The sequence below is a fragment of the Hippocampus comes genome, unplaced genomic scaffold, assembly GCF_001891065.2.
Source record: "Hippocampus comes isolate QL1 unplaced genomic scaffold, H_comes_QL1_v1.1 scaffold111, whole genome shotgun sequence".
Classification (NCBI taxonomy): Eukaryota; Metazoa; Chordata; class Actinopteri; order Syngnathiformes; family Syngnathidae; genus Hippocampus; species Hippocampus comes.
In genome coordinates this window covers 3,276,431-3,295,820 of record NW_017805698.1, presented here as the reverse complement: position 1 = coordinate 3,295,820, position 19,390 = coordinate 3,276,431, and the positions used below count along the sequence as shown (strand labels likewise).

The following is a 19,390-nucleotide window of genomic DNA, read 5'->3' as shown; positions in this document are numbered from 1 at the left end:
TGTGTGTGTGTGTGTGTGTGTGTGTGTTGATTTTGGTGTTTGTCCCGAAGCAATTTTCACATTAAAGTGATCCTTTTTTTAACTTACACTGCAGACGCATGAGCCTAATTCTGATACCAGAGATACCTCTCTGTATATCTGCTGTTTTTTTTTCCTATCTTGGACACTTTGGATATTGCTTTGTGCATAGGAACTGTTTTTCCTTTCCTATCTTATCCAAACGAGATGACCAAGAAGCACTTTTCCAAATCCTAAAAATGTTCTGCAAAAGGTGCCGTGATTCAACTTGTACCCATCTTTAACATAGGTTACTCCTGATCAGCCTTGATGAAAGGGTGTTGCACAAAACCTTTTTAATGGCGACGATATTTTAAGCAACGGGCAAACAATAAGGTTTCCCCGACTTTATGTGGAAGTTGCTTAGGGGGAAAAGGTCTCCAGAAAAGAACACTTAATCGCTTGTCGCATTTAAGCGCAAATTACCATTGTGCTACAAAACGATGTCGACCAATGTTTGAATTAAAACCCATCATGGTTTTTTTCCTATCCTATGATTTAAACCATGAGAAGATAAAAAGCAAATTTGAGATAAAAACTAGACAACACTGTTTACCGTTTAGCCTCTTGTGAGATACTCACTGTCGGCGAAAACCCTGATTGAAATAAATACAAAATAAATATGGAGGGGGCAAGTGGCAGTCTAAGCAGGTTGTGTGAAAGAAGAGGAAAAGAAAAAAAATCTCGGCTGTCAGGAAAGAACGCTATGAATGATAAAACAGTCAACCGATATGACATATTCATTGTGTCGACGGGAGGCAAGAAACACTTTCAAAAGGTTAACGCAAACAGCTCAGCAGTCATATTTTCACTCATGTCCGGTGAACAGGGATCATCAGAGCATGACTCTGAATTGTTTGAACGCTCACAGCCGGGGTCGAGTGGAGGCTGAGGTCAAGTTAAAAGGCAAAGTTCAACCAAGCCGTCTGAACGGAACCAACGGCTCAAACGAAGTCAAGTCCTCTCCAGCACTGTGATTGACTGTTTTCTAGGCATTCAATAAGTGACCAGTCACTATGTATCCTTTCCCACCTGCTAGGGGCATTACGGTAAACGGGAAAAACATAAAACCGTACTGTCCATATGATGGAATTGTTGCACTGCTGAGTACACGACAACCGGGCTGTGTTGATTTTGTTGCCGCCGCTCTGCCGCTCTAACGTGGAGCGCAACAATGCGCTAGTGTGACGGCAGGTGTTGTTGTTGTCACGCTTCTCCTGAGTCACCCCTGCCAGCTGAATGGCTGCACTGTTTAATGTCTAACAATACCCAGGCTCTCCATAGGCTGCGCCTCCTGACCCAACACTGACTCTTCTGTCGTGACGCGTCTCTATCTCTGTGTGTCCGTGCACATTGGCGGATGTCTGTGTGCATACCAGGGCGTCAGCGTGTATGCAACGCACCACAGCATTACGCCTTGATGAGCACACAATGAGAGTGTTTTCCCCCCTCCCCGAATTGTAGCTCGTGGAGCTTCGAGGACGAGTGCATCCTCTATCCATGAAGTTATGCCTCGGTGGAAGCTAATCTTTTGAGTCGGGAACAAACAGTTAAGTCTTTCAATGACTCTTTACCAGAATCTCCCAGCACACCAAAAGGTTTGGCGCATCAAAGAGCAACATTATCGCCTGTGCGCTAGTTAGCGTGTAAATGGGAACATTTCGATGCATTGAAACGGTTAAGACTGACTGACTTATTGTATGGCAGTATATCTTTTGTCGCTGTCCAATCATTTTATTTTCCATCTGGAGACAATCTCATCTGATTTTGGAGGGAGGGAAAATATGCAAAGAGTTCAAACTCAGGACTGTGATGCAGATATGTGCTAACAACTAATACTGTACACCGTGCTGCCCAATGATTTTAATTTTAATTATTTACTATTATTTGATCTTTTTTTTTCATCCCTAACAGGAATAAAAAAAGATATATCTTCATTCTCCTACAGACAAATAGTGTGTCTTCTTGTGCCAAGTGACGTGGTATTTGTACATTGCAAACCAGTTCATCGTGTGACATTCATAAACTCCAAATATCAGATGTCTGGACTACAGTATAATGATCCAAGGACCTGTATTACTTTCAAAATTGCCCGCACAGTGAATAAAGGTTGTATGACTACAACGGTTACACCCCGCAACACTGTGTGCCTTTAATTGATTTCCTACAGTAAAAATTCCAAAAGACAAATTCGACTTGATTTTTTTTTTTTTGGTAAAGGAATGAGATGACTGAGGTCAATATGTAGCTTAGTGCCTGGGAAATAAATAGCAGGAAGAAGGGCTATCTGAGGATGCAGTCTGGAAATGGAAGGACAGCTCAAGGAAGGTTGCGTCTGCGTGCGCTTCACACCTCCATCAAATTACCGTCTCAAGGGACAGACTGCAGCTTTCAGTGAGTCAACACAGTGCCAAAACACAGGAGAAAAACCTTTGTTTGACCTCTTCGCTCCCTCACGCTGACTATAGGCTTTATGTCGTAATTGAGCTGTGAGAAATTGGTAAAGCTGCGCAATAAGCTCAGCGGAGGGGCTAGAGCGAGAGTGAGATGTAGAACGTCCTGAGCGGGCTCAGCTGGAAGAGGTCCTTTGCTTTCCCTGTCCCAATACAAAACCTGTTCATTTGAGCCTCCCCTCTGCCTTTAATCGAACCTCTCCACTGTCCTGTCCACTCTTGAGGGCTGCGTGTCCACACATACAAGGCGTAATGGTCTTGTTCTGACCTCCGGATAGTCTTTATTGAAGCACATTCAAAGGGTCTTTCATTGAGGAAGAGAAACAGCAGGACTGGGGTGATGTCATGTCCACATTTTTGGCTCAAGCGCAGCTGAACGCAGTCTGAAGAAACAATGCATTTTAGATTCCGGCTCTGGCACTCGTTTCTGAAGTTGTTACCGTGAAAAGCTTCCTCTGGCCCGGCATTCAATCCCAATTTCCCCAAGTGCTCTCTAAAGAGAGACAGCAAAAGAGTCACTATCCACCGCTTTGTCGTATTGGCTTAATTGAAGGCTAGCTATTGAGTAAGTGACTGATGACTTTTTGGACGAAGCAGTGCATTCAGTGCAAATGACCCTGCATCAGCACAGATGGATCTCTTCAGTCAGGGGGGTGGGGGTTGGGGGTGGACGTCTAATAGTATGCTGAAGTGTGTCTGTGCAAAGTGCAATCCATTCATCCTAAAAAGAAATAAATAAATAACAAAATAAAAAAACAAATAGTATGCTGAAGTGTGTCTGTGCAAAGTGCAATACATTCATCCGAAAAACAAAACAAAACAAAAAACGTTTGCGGCTGTGTCATTCCCTGTTCTACAGCTGTTTCGGAGGGTTGAGGTCAGTGCTCTGACGCTCTCCCAGAAATTTGTTCGGATTGTATTTTGAACCATTTGGGATTATTAAATGGAATTAAATTATTCTCTCAGCATTGTAGTGTCTTGACTTTTAATGGATGTTTGAGGTGCTTCAAAAGCCAAAAGACCACCTTTCAGGTGAGTTCTTTTTGTTTCTCCGAAGTAGGGTGAGGGTATCCTCACCCACTTTCTCCCTTTATGAAACAGAACAATCACAGCAGCTGGTTAATTTAATGTGAAAATATACAAGTTTAATACTTGTGTTTGTTTTTTTTTTTGTTCCACAAAAATGTTGAATATTGTTCAGAAAAATGAAGCACTTTACAAAAAGGTTTGTTTACATTTATTTTTTTAATGTGTAAAAATAATCACCTTTCGCTAATAACAAGGTAAGTTAGTGCACAAAGAGAACTATCTTGTTCTGTTCCTCTTTGTTTGTGCTGAGATATTAAGAGAATGACTGATTGCATACTGATAGCAATGTTGTTTTTCTACATTTTGGAATCAGTAAAGCCGAGTTGGTTTTAAAATAAAATTCAATGAAACAGCATTCTGTTGTGTTTAACTTTAATTAGCATTGGTTTATTTAGAGAATAGCCATGGTTATCGTATCGATATATCCAGTATTTACCATATATTAGGAACAGGCATAATAAACGACTGATTTTGAATCCGGTTGATCTGTGGAACATTTAAATGCCTTTCTACAACCCTCAACAAATCAAGTTCCAACACCATCATGACATAATTGCAATTAAAATCTCAGTTGAGAAACACCGACTTGTTCAACTGATCTTAAAAAAGAACGTTGTTCATACTCATCATGACAGACATCCAATGACTAATGATGACAACAATGGCTTGAGAACAGCAACTCATTCTTGAACCTGGGATAAGACACTTTACAATGAAGCTCTTCCCCATCCACAAAGTCAGTCCCTGTGCCAAATTGACGCTTCATCTGCCCACACTGCTGCCAGGGCAGCATAGAGGCTGGCTGCTCTTCTGCCAGGGAAAAATAATTGTTTCATATTTAGACAGAACAGCGAAGGGGCACGTGTGCCAACAAAGGCTGATGTGCCCAGCTGTCATCGCATCAACTCCCCAAACAATTCAAATGTTGATTTTATGCTTCAGTGTTCATACAGACAGTGCTGGGATTTTTTTGGGGAGGGGGTTGTTTTCTTTCCCCCGAGAGCAAACATGCATCTGACGGATTATTGAAACACTGAAGTTGACCTATTTCACGCATACACGGTGCGCAAAGTTGAACATTCTTCTCACACTTGGACCGCTCTGTGGTCTCTGAACAAAACAAATTGCTGGGCTGAAAGTAAAAGATTAACAAATGGGAGATCCAAACCAGAAATGTGACCACATGTCAAGATGATAAAAGAAATAACCGAGCAGCTGCCGGCCCGGGTAAGTCAGTGACGAATATAGACGTGCACAGGCTGAATGACTCACGTGTTAAGAAGGAAGCAGAGGATGCATCTCCAAGACAAACGGACAGACGGGGGGTGGGGGGGGGGACAGACGAGGAAGATGAGGAGGCCAGTGGCAGAGAACAAATAGCAAAGGCTACCCTGCTAACAGGCAGTCTAAGGTGCTCCTGTCATAAGTCAGACCCTTCAGTAGCCTTTTGTTTCCTTTTGCAGTCGAGTGAATGAATCCCATCTCCCTGACTCTCCCTTCCCTTACAACCCCTCCCTTGCTGCTAATACCCACTCCTCAATTGCAACTGCCACCCCCCCCCCAAACCCCATTTCTTTTCCTCGCACTCTTTCCATCCCTCCCTCTCCAATACAAAGCTTGGCTAGCCGCTAGGCTTTAGGATTAGGCTGTCAAAGCAAGACCCCTGCCCCCACCTTCCACACATACCAATTCACAACACACCGACACACATAAAAACACCGGAAATCAACTGTGCTTGTTGCAACATGCTTGTTGCAGATAAACGTACACATGACGCGTGAACTTGTCTCATGGTCAAGAGAAAGTTGTTCATCGCAACTCCTGAGCATAGAATAGGGTGATTTTTTTTTCAAAAATTTGCCACAGTCATATGTAATAAACACTGGTCAACAGCAAATTTTAAGCAGAGATGGATTTATGTGTCCCCGAAATGTATTTTTTGACAGTGATTTCAAAAGTGTCCTTACTTTTTTTTTTTTCCTAGCACATCAGGTTTTTGAGATATTTTAATTTTTGGTTTTTAAATTTGACCTGTAAAAGCTCACGCGATACAGATTTGGCCATGCGATGATAATTTTAGCCATGAGGTTTCAGAAAAAATAAATCTACGTAATGATGAACCTAACCCTTAATTCAAAAATGTATATCAATGTTTTTTATTTTATTATTCTTTATTATTGTTGTAGTAATAGTAGTAGTAGTAGTAGTAATTGTAAAAATAGTTTGAAAACCTGATGTGAGGGCAGATTTATAATCAGCGCAAAAAATATCTAGGAAATTTTACTTGCATCTCTGATTAAAAAAATAATAATTTTAAAAAAAAAGGAAAAATTTGTTGGTCAGTGTAACCGATCCGGAGAAAAACATCTGTGCATATTGAATTGATTGTTGATTAATTGAGTCATGACAGTGAGGCATACCACTAGGAAAGGTACAGTTAATTGAACGCAACTCATGTGAGGGCAGATTTATAATCAGCGCAAAAAATATCGAGGACATTTTACTTACATCTCTGATTAAAAAAAACAACATTTTTTTAAAGTAAAAATTTGTTGGTCAGTGTAACCGATCCGGAGAAAAACATCTGTGCATATTGAATTGATTGTTGATTAATTGAGTCATGACAGTGAGGCATACCACTAGGAAAGGTACAGTTAATTGAACGCAACTCATTTCTTGTCAAAAGAAACAACATCCCAGGGACGCAATACCCACCTCTGTTATAGCAACGTTGAGCCACACTGGATATAAAAACTCCTCACACCCCTTTCCAAAGGCATGTGTCAAACTGGATCTATTGAATTGATTGTTGATTAATTGAGTCATGACAGTCAAGTATACCGCAAAGAAAGGTACAGTTAATTGAACGCAACTTGTTTCTTGTCAAAAGAAACAACATCCCAGGGACGCAATGCCCATCTCTGTTATAGCAACGTTGAGCCACACTGGATAAAAAAACTTTTCACACCCCTTTCCTTTACTTTCACACCCATGTGTCAAAGTGGATCGGCTTTTGTGATGGAAAATGAAACCAAGATAAATCATTTCATATGATTTCTCCATCATGAATGTGGCCTGTAACCTGTTAACCTCAATTCAAATGTTTGTTTCTCTTTTTGACCGACCGTTCCATCCCAGGGACGGAATGCCCATCTCTGTTATAGTCTTAAATCTACTAAAATCTCTTTGTCCATTTGTATTTTTTGAATTATTTTCCGGATCAATGACAGTGGAAGTCTAAAAACTAAATTATAGTCCAGTCATGAAGGTTTAATGTTGGAAGAGGTGGAGTTCTTGTCGTAGCCCCAGCTGGTATGTCGCTCTTTGTGTGTATGTGTGAGCGCGCACGCGTGTGTTTTATGCCCGAAATTATTGGCCTATTCACCCTTTGGCATGACATTTCTATGGAGCGCTTGAAGTAATTGGGCTCAATTATTGCTATAGTAAGCAGAATAATGAGCCCGAGTGCACACACTCCAAACCAGAAAGCGCAGCGGATATCCTCTCGTGTCTTCCTGCTAATTGAGGCTAAAATGTCAACTCATTTCGGACGTTTGGGTTAGGTCAAACCGTGACACAATTACATCTTAAATAGAATACAACCCCTGAAAACATATCCAGTGTCATTCGAGTCAATAACCCTGCCAAAAGGTAAATACAAACTAGTCACATTCATTAAAAAATATATACATGTTGATAAAGAGACAAGTGAATAAAACACCCAGTTTCATATAAAGGGGATATTTTACTAATTTTGTTATTTTCAGCGGTAAAATATTAATTTTTTTGTTTATAATGAATTGGATAATGGCACTTTTTATGGACAATTAGCACCTTTAAAAACGCCTTTTGCAACTTGCTGTCGACAGAAAAATAACATTGCATGTGCTCAGGGCTCAGGTAACAACCAATCATGGCTTATGTGAAATTCACAAGAAGTTAGCAACTTCATTGTAAACAAAATATTACATTTTTTAAAAATTAGTCTGTTTGAAAGTGCTCTATAAATACATTTGAGTTGAGTTGAGAATTGCGTTGTCTATTTTAGAACTGGTGATACTGGAAAAAGCATTTGACTTTTTTGAATGTTGTCCTCTTTAAATGAACAATTAAAGTAATCATTCAGGGTACCAGGCCATCAAATTCCAACTTCAAGAATTTAAATATTTTGTTTCCTTAATTCAAACCACTTCGTAACGCATTGCCAAGGTTTTGGCTCAAAACTCAGCAAGTACTTAAAAGTAAATGACTTGCACTCAGACTTGGGTGCAAAAAAAATGTGACCGGCACATCGGTAATACAATAATGTTTGGAAAACAAGGGGGGAAAGAAAAAAAAAAAGAATCAAGCAGCTCTGACATTGGCGTCGTCGTTTGGATAATCATGATTGAAATACAGATCAAAGTCAGGTCACGCTATGTTAATCAACGTCGACAACAACAAAGGCAGAGAAATGATTGTGCCTGGTCATGGGCACCCAAATTTTTTTTGAAAAGTCTTACTACCAATAACGGGACCATACGATAAAAAAGGAGAATGGTGAATGAGGAAATTGGTGCAGTAAATCTGTTGGTCGTAGCTTACTTTACACTGAATCAAGCTAGCAATAGTATTAGCCACACATTATACATACTCGTTCACAGACACTTAAAAAATATAAGAAATGGTATTGAAGGGAAAGCCCCTCCTCGTATCTGTTACATGTGACATGAAGGAAGCGAATACATGTTTGGTGTGTACACTACTCCGGCTGTCATTCTCCATACTTTTTGTATGTTGAGGCGGTCATAAAACGAGGACTGACACCCAGTATGTGGCGGGGTTTAAGCTTTATTTCAGACCCAACCGCAATGTAATTTTACAAAAACGTACAAAATCCGTTTAAATCCATCAGATGTTATTTAACCTCAAGGCCAAATCCAATATGTGCCCACTGAGATGTTTAAAATGGCTCACATCATTTTGAATGGCATGAATGTGCAATGTGGAATTTTGTGACAAGTGCAATACTGAAAGGTTTGGGGAGAGGTCAAGGTGGGTGGAACGGCTGCAGGAAAAAAACGGGTTGATTGACGATGACAACCAACATGACACCAGCTGAAGAAACCAAAGTCGTTGGGGTCGGTGGGTGGGGTTGTCGGGGACGGAGGAAAAATAAGTTGGCATATGAATATAAGGGCGTGTGGTACATTTGTTTTCATCTGTCACATACTCGCATAGAGGACTCCTCTCAAATCAATATCCAACAAGGGTTCAAATAATTAAGTAGTGCTTACGAATTAGGAGACTTAACGAACCCTCGATTACCACTTTGCTAATACATAACCTGCTCATCACATTAAAGCACATGTGCGCGCGCGGACACAGAGTCCAAAATCCGGGCCCCTCTACCCCCCCCAGGCTTATGAGCAGACAGTGTGAATAATGAGTCATTAGATGCAGCGTTGCCTGGGAGGCAGCTGCAGCTGTGCACTGATTAGCAAAGGAGACGGGGAAGGGGAAGGGGGTCATAATTAACAGCTAGCGATGCACGCACCAGAACTGTATGCACATGACACCTTCCCATGCATGTCTGATGCCTGCACAGATGCCAGATGGTGTCAGTAGCAAAAACAACATAGGTACGCAGACTTCACGATCGTTGATGTGTGGAGTGCGCCAGAGACCAACTCGGGTTTTTCTTGCGGCCCCCCGCCAGACCGATTGATATCACTCAACACAGCGTAAAGCTCCGGTTTAAGGGTATTTGTGAGGGGGATTTCCTATTGAGCAGGCGATTATAGTTTAACGACGCCAAATAGTTTGGTTCTTTGGTATCATGGTCGGTGTGTAGGTTTTTCAAATTAAGACTTAAATTCTTCTCATAATTTAAATACAGTGTTGAGTGAATGTGCTGTATGTGGATTGATCTATTTCAAAATTTACAAAAATACTTCTCATGTAAATCTTGATCACATCGATGCCACACGTATATGAATTACTTTTTTTTTGGGGGGGGGGTGCATAGACACTGTGGCAGAGGGTTTCCCGGCTACCTAAATCCAGCTCAGACATCACACAATCTCGTTCATTTGCTTTTGAGGAACAAGAACTTCTAGGTGATTATTAAATGTAGAAACCCACATGGTGTGATATAAAATTACAGTGACAATATGGCATTAAAACCCTGGAGAACCCACGGGGTCTAATTTGGCCCATATAAATTCTGCTACTCAAATGCTACCCTTAAATCCCAAAGGGTCAATTTTGGCCCTCATCCTAAATTAGGATTAAAACATTGAATATTTGAAAAAACATATTTTGGTGTTCAGTGAACATAGAGCAGTCATTTAATGTATAATTCATCATTTTCGAAAGAAGAAAAGGGTTCCTGGGTTCTCCAGGGTTGCCAATAATAACACACAATTCTATCTTCATGCTAGAAACGTGAGGCTACATATTATGATGCCTCTAATCTTATTTTCTAGAGTGTACATTTTCATATCCCTATGTGATATGACTGTGTTCACCTAAAACAACAAACAATGCCCAAAATACATGGAAACAATTCAGTGTCAGAAGCCACACCGAAATAAACAATCATAAATATTACAAATAATGTTAGTGTTTGGGAGGCATGGAGCGATTCTTCCACGCCTCGAGTTCAAATAAAGGCAACCTTTGTATTACTTGAATGTCTGCCATTTAATGGTATATTTCATCTGTCATGTAATCGCACCGTTGCATCTCGAATTGTCCATTTTTGCGGAATCAAGCTTTGATTGATAAGATGCAGATCAAAGCGATCCTTTCAAACAGGACGGCAACTATCTGACAGCTTGCACAATTGAATGTAACAAACATCTACTTGGACGAGGAAGCTACTGCGAGCTAATGCAACTTCATGACAAGCTACACACAATTCCCGGTGCATGAGATACGAGCGGCCCTGTGGGCACTTCTCAACGCTCTGTACGGTTTTAGACGCCATGGACAGATTTATTGTCTTCTTTTCATGGTAATTACCATATGAATGAACATGTTTTAAACTGGCCCAACACAAGCTTAGCCATTAAGCGCCTTGCATATACAAACGCATATAAAACACCTTGCTATAGCGACATATCCATGGGTGGCGGGGCGGCGGATTCCGGATTTTTAAACATCACCCACACAAAAAGTTCAACATCGACAACATGGTGAATCCAATTCAGGGTGCACGAACAGATACTCATTTTACACTGAGCCAGTCACCACAAATGCATTTGTGTGAGTAGGCATGGGGTGACGTTCATTTCGTCCCTGAGTCAAACTTGGACTTTGGAAGGAAACCCAGTGTCAGTGTTTGTTAGATTTCAACTAAACAATGAACAATATCACATGTGAGGCATTGATGTAATCGCCCGCCATTCTGAAAAGGATTCAGTTCCTGGTTCAATCTTTGTTTTCCAAAGTAAAAGCAGATGTTTGCAAATGACTTGTTTTGATTAAACAATAATAAACTGTCTATTTTCACGGAGGACTAAAGATATCAATCCATAATTACTGTTGACAGGCTGTATGGGGGCAATTTTAAGTTAACCGAGTCATTGTTTAGACCCCTTGTTGTTTAAAATAGTTTATTGATTTTAAAATCAATTAGTTGTCGATTAATCCATTAATTTTGCCAGCTCTACATGCAACTCAATTGGGTTGAATATGAAACTGATGGTGTTTTTTACTTTCTAAAAAAGTAAATTGCATTATTTTAATCAGCTGGCATTGTACAGCCCTGGTATGATTATATTGTGATTCGGCAAATCTTTTGAAAAAAAATAAAAGTTTATTGGTTATATTAAAATTAAACATCTCCATGTAAGGCTACAAGTTATCATATATCAGATACAATGGGTGGGGTGGACTTCCCTTTAATAGACTGGGCTGCTCGGTTTAACATTAGGAATACATCTCAAGCAGCAGCACTGTCGTTTTGTCGTCGTTTCCCACCGAGCGGGATCCTAACGAGGCTTAGCTCTTACAGAGAGCTAAACTAAAAGGTCAGGCAATTAAAAATACCTTCAAGTTAATTATTCACAGGAGTGTGAGACAACTCCATCCACGTCCTTCCTTCAGCTGGACATTCTCAGATGAGATTCATCTGTCTTTCTAACCGAAAAGAAATGACACACTACCAACCAATCGATGTCAGGCTGGTATTTGGAATCACTTGCAAATTGCACACTCTGCTGAATATATTACCGCAATAGAGATTGGAATTTGCGTCCCAAGACTATTTTTCATCAACGTTATTGCCGAGTAAAAGCCAGATAATCCTGGTTAATTGTACATTTACTCATATCGTGTCATCTCTCGCTAAATAAATGACACTACATTGCTGTATTTCTTACTTGGATTAATGTCTCTGAATTGTATACATATGTATTCCATCTTTCTATAAAACATGACCTGGAGGCTCGCTCCTGTTTGCAAAGAACTGTTTTTTGCTCAAAGAAACTGGAGACAGCCTGACAAACAACAACAATGGAGGAGAACGAGGGTCTCCTGCATTTACTTTTTGGCCATGGTAAGAGGGAGGGAGATTCCGACTATTTGGACTGGCTCTCTATAGTCATGTAATAATATGCTAAGTTTTATATTTAGCTTCTTTATTTTTTTGCTTGTAAGGTTTTTGGTTGTTTTTTTTGTTTTTTTCTGTGAATCTAACTCAGGGCTGTCAAACTCATTTTTGTTGAGGGCCACTTTGGAGTTCCCTTGGAGGGTCGTTATGACAGCGAAACCACTAAAATATTTAGTCGTCTCATCGCGGTATTACTTGTATACCAAATTAATGGATTACTAGTTTTCATATCAGTCAACTGTTTAGTTTTTTTTTTTTTTTTATTGTCCAAGTGAGCGTAAAACAGGATCAAAATTATTGCAGAATCTTAACGTTATTTATTACAGGACAATTTGACATTTCATGACATATTTTAGTAATGATCATGCAAGTTGACACACATGATTTGCTTTCGCGGGCCACATAAAATGACGTGGCGGGCCGGATCTGGCCCACGGGTCTTAAGTTTGACACCTGTGGTCTAAATGAATACTTAACATTTTACATTTTCTGGGCTTCATGCCTTGTTCAAGCTGTTGTTGATGGAAGGATTGAACCTGACACACAAACAAATGTGCGCAGCATGGCAACGAGGTCAATTACGTTTGAGCAATTTAAGTTGATAAAACTCAAAATGGTGAATATAAAAAAAATTGATTTCATCATTTGTATTCATGAAATTTGTACGGGGTGGGGGGGGGCAGGGGGCACGGTCAGTGGCGTTCGGGTGGCCCAACAAAGTCTCAGAGTGACCCGAGTCACCGGGCGGGCCACTGTTGCTGTCGAATCCCTGTGAAAGTGGGAGCAGCAAAAACTGTAACGGGACTTTCCGCAGCAATGTGTGAGACTGTGATTTGCTGTGACTTCATTGTAACCATTTCAGTGAGTTGATTAATTGTTTCAGCCCTAGTTGGTCAAAGTCGAGGAGTTGATACATCTGCCACAACTTTTACGACACCCTTTATTATTACTCTCAGTGGGTGTTTCGTTCTATTTTCACATTTGTATGTTCATTCATTCGATTAAGTGTGAATGTTAATGACTGTTTGTCCATATATGCCTAGCGACTGACTGGCAAACACTGCAGGGCGCACACTGCCCGTTGCAAGGTTCAGCTGGAATAGGCCTCAGCTTACACATGACGCACGTAAGGCCAAGCAATATAAAAATTGGATAGAACATAAAATAAATCCATACAGTAAATGACAATAAAACTAAAAGAACATGACTTTGTACTTTCAAGAGAACTGAACATGTCAGACCAATTTTCAGTCATCTTTTATTTCGGTTGTAAAACTTTGCATTTCCCCCAATTCTAGCGTATGTTGTGAAAATTGTGAGTAAAAAGATTCCAAGCAAAGAGATCTGCTAATGGAAGCATGTGATTGTATAGTGTAATCTGCTATACAGTCCCAACTGAGGGCAGATAAACAATCCAGTCCTTACATAGCTTTTCTGTGCCGCCTGCCTTTCGCATAGTTTGCTATTTTTGGCAGATAGTTTCCAAGAGTTTCTTCAAAAGTAGGAGGCTTCGCTCAAAATAGGGCGGATAACGACGACAAAAGTACGACAACAAAAAAAGAGCATCTAGCCATTCTTGGATTATAGCCTCTCACATCTTATTTTCTTCATCCCAACCAAACAAGGCAGAGTATGCATTCCACAGTGTGACCTCAACTCTTTCCCAAAAAAAAAAAAAAAAAAAAAAAAAAAAAGGGGCCTTTACTTTTTCCACTCTTATTTACGTCAGATAAGGCACAGAGTACTTCTACACGCTTCGGCATTCCCCCCGAGGGTACCTGGCCTTGGCGTGGAACCTGACTGTGGCAGCATGGGGGAGACGACGAGCCTTTGAAGTGCAGTGAGATGGGATGGTGGGATTGGGGGGTGGGGGCTCCCCCGATCAAATTGGGGGGTGGGGGGGGGGTGATGAAGGGCGAGAGCAGGAAACGGGGTGCAGAAAGCTCGCTGGAGGTGAGGTATATTGATCGAGCAATGGGAAACAAGACAGACAAGACAAATAAAGGAAGAGATCTGAGACAGGAAAAAAAAGAGGGCGATTCAATGCACTTTGAAGTATATCAGCCTGCTCACATGCAATGTCTACAAAGGGTTAGGGAGGGAGGACGAAACAAATCTCCAGAGCAGCTATAGACGGCTTCTTAGCTATTATATACGGTCAGTCCTCTGAGCCAACAGGGAACTGTTATCCATAACATCAGAGACATGACGGTGTTGTGACAGTAACATGTATGTACCAGATTCGGTCCTATGATTTCACAGTTATGTAGCAAAAGGCTCCCCGTTTGATTTAATGGTAATCCCTACGTTATTCCTCTTTAACACAACCGGTAACCGTATGCGGTGGCATCACAAACCTGAAAGCGTGACTGAAAAGTGCCTCTTTTCATGAATATTTAACCTCACATTTTGGCGATCTCCAAATCCCACCATCTTCAGGTCCAATTGTGTATTTTTTTTCAGGATGATTTCTATGCAAATATGAAAATTATACAGCCTATACCACTAAAACCTGACAGGCCACAGAAAGGCCACGTTCCATTTTTTTTACTTTCGTAGGGTAGCTTGCCACCAACCACCATGGTGATAGACTCGCCTGGGTATTTTAACACATGGGCAATTGTGATAAGTGTGTGTGTGTGTGTGTGTGTGTGTGTGGGGGGGGGGGTGTATTTTGGCGTCATCATCACAAAGCTCCAAAACAAAACAACTTTCAGGGAACAGCACCAGAGACACAAGGAAGCTATCCAACAGCTTCACACATTTTTACACCCCATAAAAGGATGACACTTGAGGCGTAATGGAAAATAATTGTGATTTTAAACCCAACGACTTTATACTGGGAAAAGGAGATCTCTCAATTATCTTTCCTTCGCACTCATGTACTTGCTTACAGTTGCCACTCACTTCCTGCTCTATTGTGTGGAGTGCTGGTTGCAAGTACAGGAAGTGGCCTTTTTGTTTCCCCTTTGTCTTTCCTGTTAAGGTAGGAAGGAATGTGTGTAGATACGGGAGGGGGGCGGGGGGGCTGGGGGACAATGGGACACGGATGCACACAAGAGTTATTTGGACGATTAGCACATAGACACACACATGCTAAGGTGTAAGACTGCAGTGCCAACAGAAAGATGACACCATGAGATGATGGGTTAATTTTGTAAAAGGTCAGCAATCTAATCCAGTGGGAACTGGAAAGGGCCAAAAGTGGTAGGATGTGTACTTCAGCCTCAAGTGTGCCTTTAAATGACTCAAGTTATTTTTGTTGAAGAAATATCAAACATTCTTAATGAAGTCAGAAAGGTTCGTGTGCTGGTCCGTATGTCTGCCCCACCAGTCTCTTCTCAGTTGGAATCCTGCCTTGGGCTTTTTCCATGTGAAGAGCGCACGTTCACACGTATTTTTGTGGGTTTTCTCAGGTACTCTGGCTTCCTCCCAAATTTCAGAAACATAAAGTCCTTTGAAGACTCTCGGAATAGCTTTTTGAATCTGAAGACAAAGCTAAAAACAGCTGTTGGTGCAAAAGCTCAAATCAAACCTGCACGAGCATTAGTAAATTCAACTGTATTATAGTTATAACGGCCTTAACGTAGATACCTATTTTAGAAAATTTGCTATCCAAGTAAAGTAGCAAGCACTCATGCAAAACATTGAATTTAATCTGTTGTGGCTCCTTCACTGTTCATCCATCCATTTGCTCTACCACTCATCCTAGCAGGATCATGCGGACTCTGGAGCCTATCCCTCCTCTTTTTGAGTAGAGCTGTGCGATATGATATGATGACATGTATGGCAAAAAGGATACATCATATTTTATCGTGTCACTTTTTCTACTATTGTACAATTGTCTTTTGTTATCCGCTGCCAACTGAGAGTCAATCCTCCAACTTCACCACGCTGTCTCTGGAAGTTCAGTTGATTCAATTTTAAGATTCATCACAGCGAAATCATATCAACGGCAGACTGTCATCTTGTCCGGCCAGTTCAGCCTGATTCATGTCTTCACCGTGGCCACTGCAAATGTGGAGGGTTTTTTTTTTTTTTTTTTTTTTTTTAAGTAAACCGCTCCATCTATTCATTTACTCCGTCGTATGTAGCTGACAGCCTCTAGAAGATGAGGCTCGTTCATCACAACACTCAATGAAAAGAAGATTAAAATAAACCAGCTCAATATTTATGAGTACAGTGAGCCAAATGAAGCACATACTGCTACCAACACCCACAAAAACAAGTTCCACCTGACAGACGGGTTTCTGGTCAAGAAAATGACGGAAACGAGAAGGGAGGGGAGGTGCCAGAGCTGAAAAGATTGGATGTCCAAAAGAGTGCAATAAATTCTTTGAGGTGAAGAGGGAAGTTGTCAAATGTCAGTGTTGCGTTTCAAAAGATCATCTGGGGAGGACACAAACAACCAAATATTGTACATGATGATCTTATTATTCTTTGCATGTGGCCTTTGCTGGTTCCATTGAGCATGTATGCTAAAGTACAATGAAAACTAGAAACTGTAATTTGCATTGACTTACGTTTATGAAAGGTTACAAAAGTCGGACAGAAATGGTTTCTACTGTGGAATCCCAAATTCTGAATGCCTCGAAATTAGACAATATTGGATTAGTTCAGGAGAAATATGCCTCAAATTAGGGCTGTTAAAATGAACGCATTAAAGCGTTAACACAAATTCCCTTCAACAGCGATATTTCCTTTCAGTCTCTTTATGATTCATTTATTGTTTTATTGTATGAATTATTTTTGCTCCATGGACAGCACTTTGTATACAGCGGTGGTTGTTTTAAAGTGCTCTATAAATACAGCCGAGTTGTGTTGTGGTCACATGAGTTACGCGGCCCATTGAGACGTTGCGCTCTAGCGAGCTTCACACTTAATACCACATTTCTTTCCATTCTACTTGAATTACGACCCAAATTAAATCCTGTATATGAGATTTTGTAGGAGCACTTATACGCACCCAAACCCGTGAACGAGTTAAGTGTTGCGTGTTCTTATCTAATGTAGTTATTTAGTAGGGTGGGGGGCAACTAATGCTGGATGCCCAAGTGAGTGACGGGTGCCCTTTTAGCCAAGTGCATTTATTTATTCATACAATTCAATCCACCCCCTTTTTTTTGGGGCATTTGTGGTAGAAACCAGTGACTGAAGTTCCATACGGAACCGCAATAAAAATGAATCTTAGCCAACTGAAGAAGAGTATTTTTAACACAACAGCTTGAATGCGCGAGTGTCTCTCTCTCTCTCTTAAAAATAACAAAACAAACCATGCGGCTCCTCCACTCAGGCGTAGGAATCATTTCAAACACAGAATCTCATTCGGAAACCGTTTGCATGTGTTCTTCCTGAAGGTGTTTACCTGGTCAGCAAAAAAAGTTTTGACCCTGGTAGAGCCTGAGGAAGACAAGTATCGGTGGATTACCAAAGGAAAGACTGCTGAGGTCCTAATTTCTCACCACCTCAGCTGTTCGTGATGCTTTACGGGAGCGTGACAATAACTAACTCATTCAGTACCAGCCAATTCTGGACCAAGTCTGAAAAGACGTTTAAAAACGTCTTTGGGAGTGCATAAGCTAATAACCAACACACGTCGCAGGAGCATTGACTGAAGAGGAGGGGTGGATGATGAGGGGGCGGGAGGGGGAACACGATGAGTGTGTGACCGAGGAAGGCCGAATGAATACAGCGATAGAGATTGGATTAACAGGCGGGAATAAAATCAGAGACAGCTCGCTTGTTGCACAGCATCTATATGCTTGGTTTATGGGTCCTGTGAGGACAATCCCCTCCTACATAACGGATGTGGAAAACAAACAGATCTATTGCCTTCCCCTCCTCCCGCCCTCTCATCTTAAAACCTTCCATCGGCCTTCTTCGCAGCCTGTTCAGGATTCCCGTTGCCATCTCTTTCTTGAATATCCTTTTGCAGCATTAAAGCTAAATGAATAGGGGAAGTACTGGGAGTTTCCAAGTCAGTGTCAGACTTTCTTGGAATGGTTTCTTGCGGGAGGGTGGATTCTACGGAGTGGATATTTATTTGGGACGAAGGATAAATCTCTACATGACAAAGAGGAAAACTGCGACAAAGCCAAATTGAAGCAGTGTGCAACATATTGAAGGAAGCTTTGTCTTATTCTTCTTCTTATTATTATTCTTTATTTATTTATTTATTTTTGGGCACAGTGACATGTGGTTAACACGTCTGCCTCACAGTGCTAGTTGTGGGTTCAAATTTCGGCTCAAACTCTCCTATGTGGAGTCTTCATTACGCCCCGGCCAATTATATCAGCCGATACAAGACCTTTTCAAAAATAAAAACAAACGGTGGGAGTTTTAATATTACTTTCTCATGAACCAGTAAATGCTGTTCAGTGGGTATGGGCAGGAAGTAAAGGACATGAACGGCCGCCGGAATGTTGCGAATTCCATATTCTTCTCTATCCTTCATATGCCCATTGAGAAGCATTATCTGTAAGTGTATATATATGTCAATAAGGAGAATCGGTTGATGCTTTTTTATTTTTTTTTGGGGGGGGGCGGGAATGCATGCACAGAAACTTTATGACAGATCTCAATTAGAATCTTTCTGACAGTTAAGAGTGTTAAAATGGTAAGTATACAATGAAAAAACAAAACGGTTTGTTCTAACAACAGTGTGAGCCGGGAACAAATTCATGCACTTTACATTGTTTCCTGTGGCAATCATCTCGTTTTGAAATTAAAAAAAAATAAACCAGCATTAGAGAATGGATTGTGTTTGTCGTGGATGGAGCCACAGCATAAAGCGACGTGTACTGTAATTTGTCAAAGCCAGAACTCTTTGCATAAAGACATCAATAATGGCTTTATTACGCAATAAAATATCAGAAAAGCTCATAAAAATAGTTGTATTCATTTTTAAACGGGCTATGACACACACACACACACACACACACACACACACACACACACACACACACACACACACACACACACACACACACACACACACACAGCCCCGGCGTACGTGTTCCACTGAGGAAACAGCTGTCGCGGTTGTTGTTTTCAATGTGTTTAAAACATGTTTGTGTCACATCTGCCCCGAGCTGATGGATGAGTTACTGCAGGTCACGTGATCCACAGGAAGAAAGGAAACGGATTGCCCAATGTTTGCGCGTTTGTTGTGGGCTGGACATTTTCCGTGTCGTGC

General features: G+C 41.0%; 1 protein-coding gene and 1 long non-coding RNA gene across 3 annotated transcripts in view; both read right to left on the bottom strand.

Annotated features, from left to right (window-relative positions):
* The window catches only part of LOC109523275 (disco-interacting protein 2 homolog A), a 75,796-nt gene that overhangs the window by 34,823 nt on the left and 21,583 nt on the right, over positions 1-19,390 (bottom strand). The gene's annotated exons all lie outside the window — the stretch shown is intronic.
* On the bottom strand, positions 1,019-19,227 carry LOC109523277 (uncharacterized). The gene is made up of 4 exons (XR_002169732.1): positions 19,217-19,227; positions 13,847-13,853; positions 7,444-7,516; positions 1,019-1,028 (listed from the first exon to the last, which is right to left on the bottom strand). It is a non-coding gene; the product is annotated as an uncharacterized LOC109523277 (long non-coding RNA).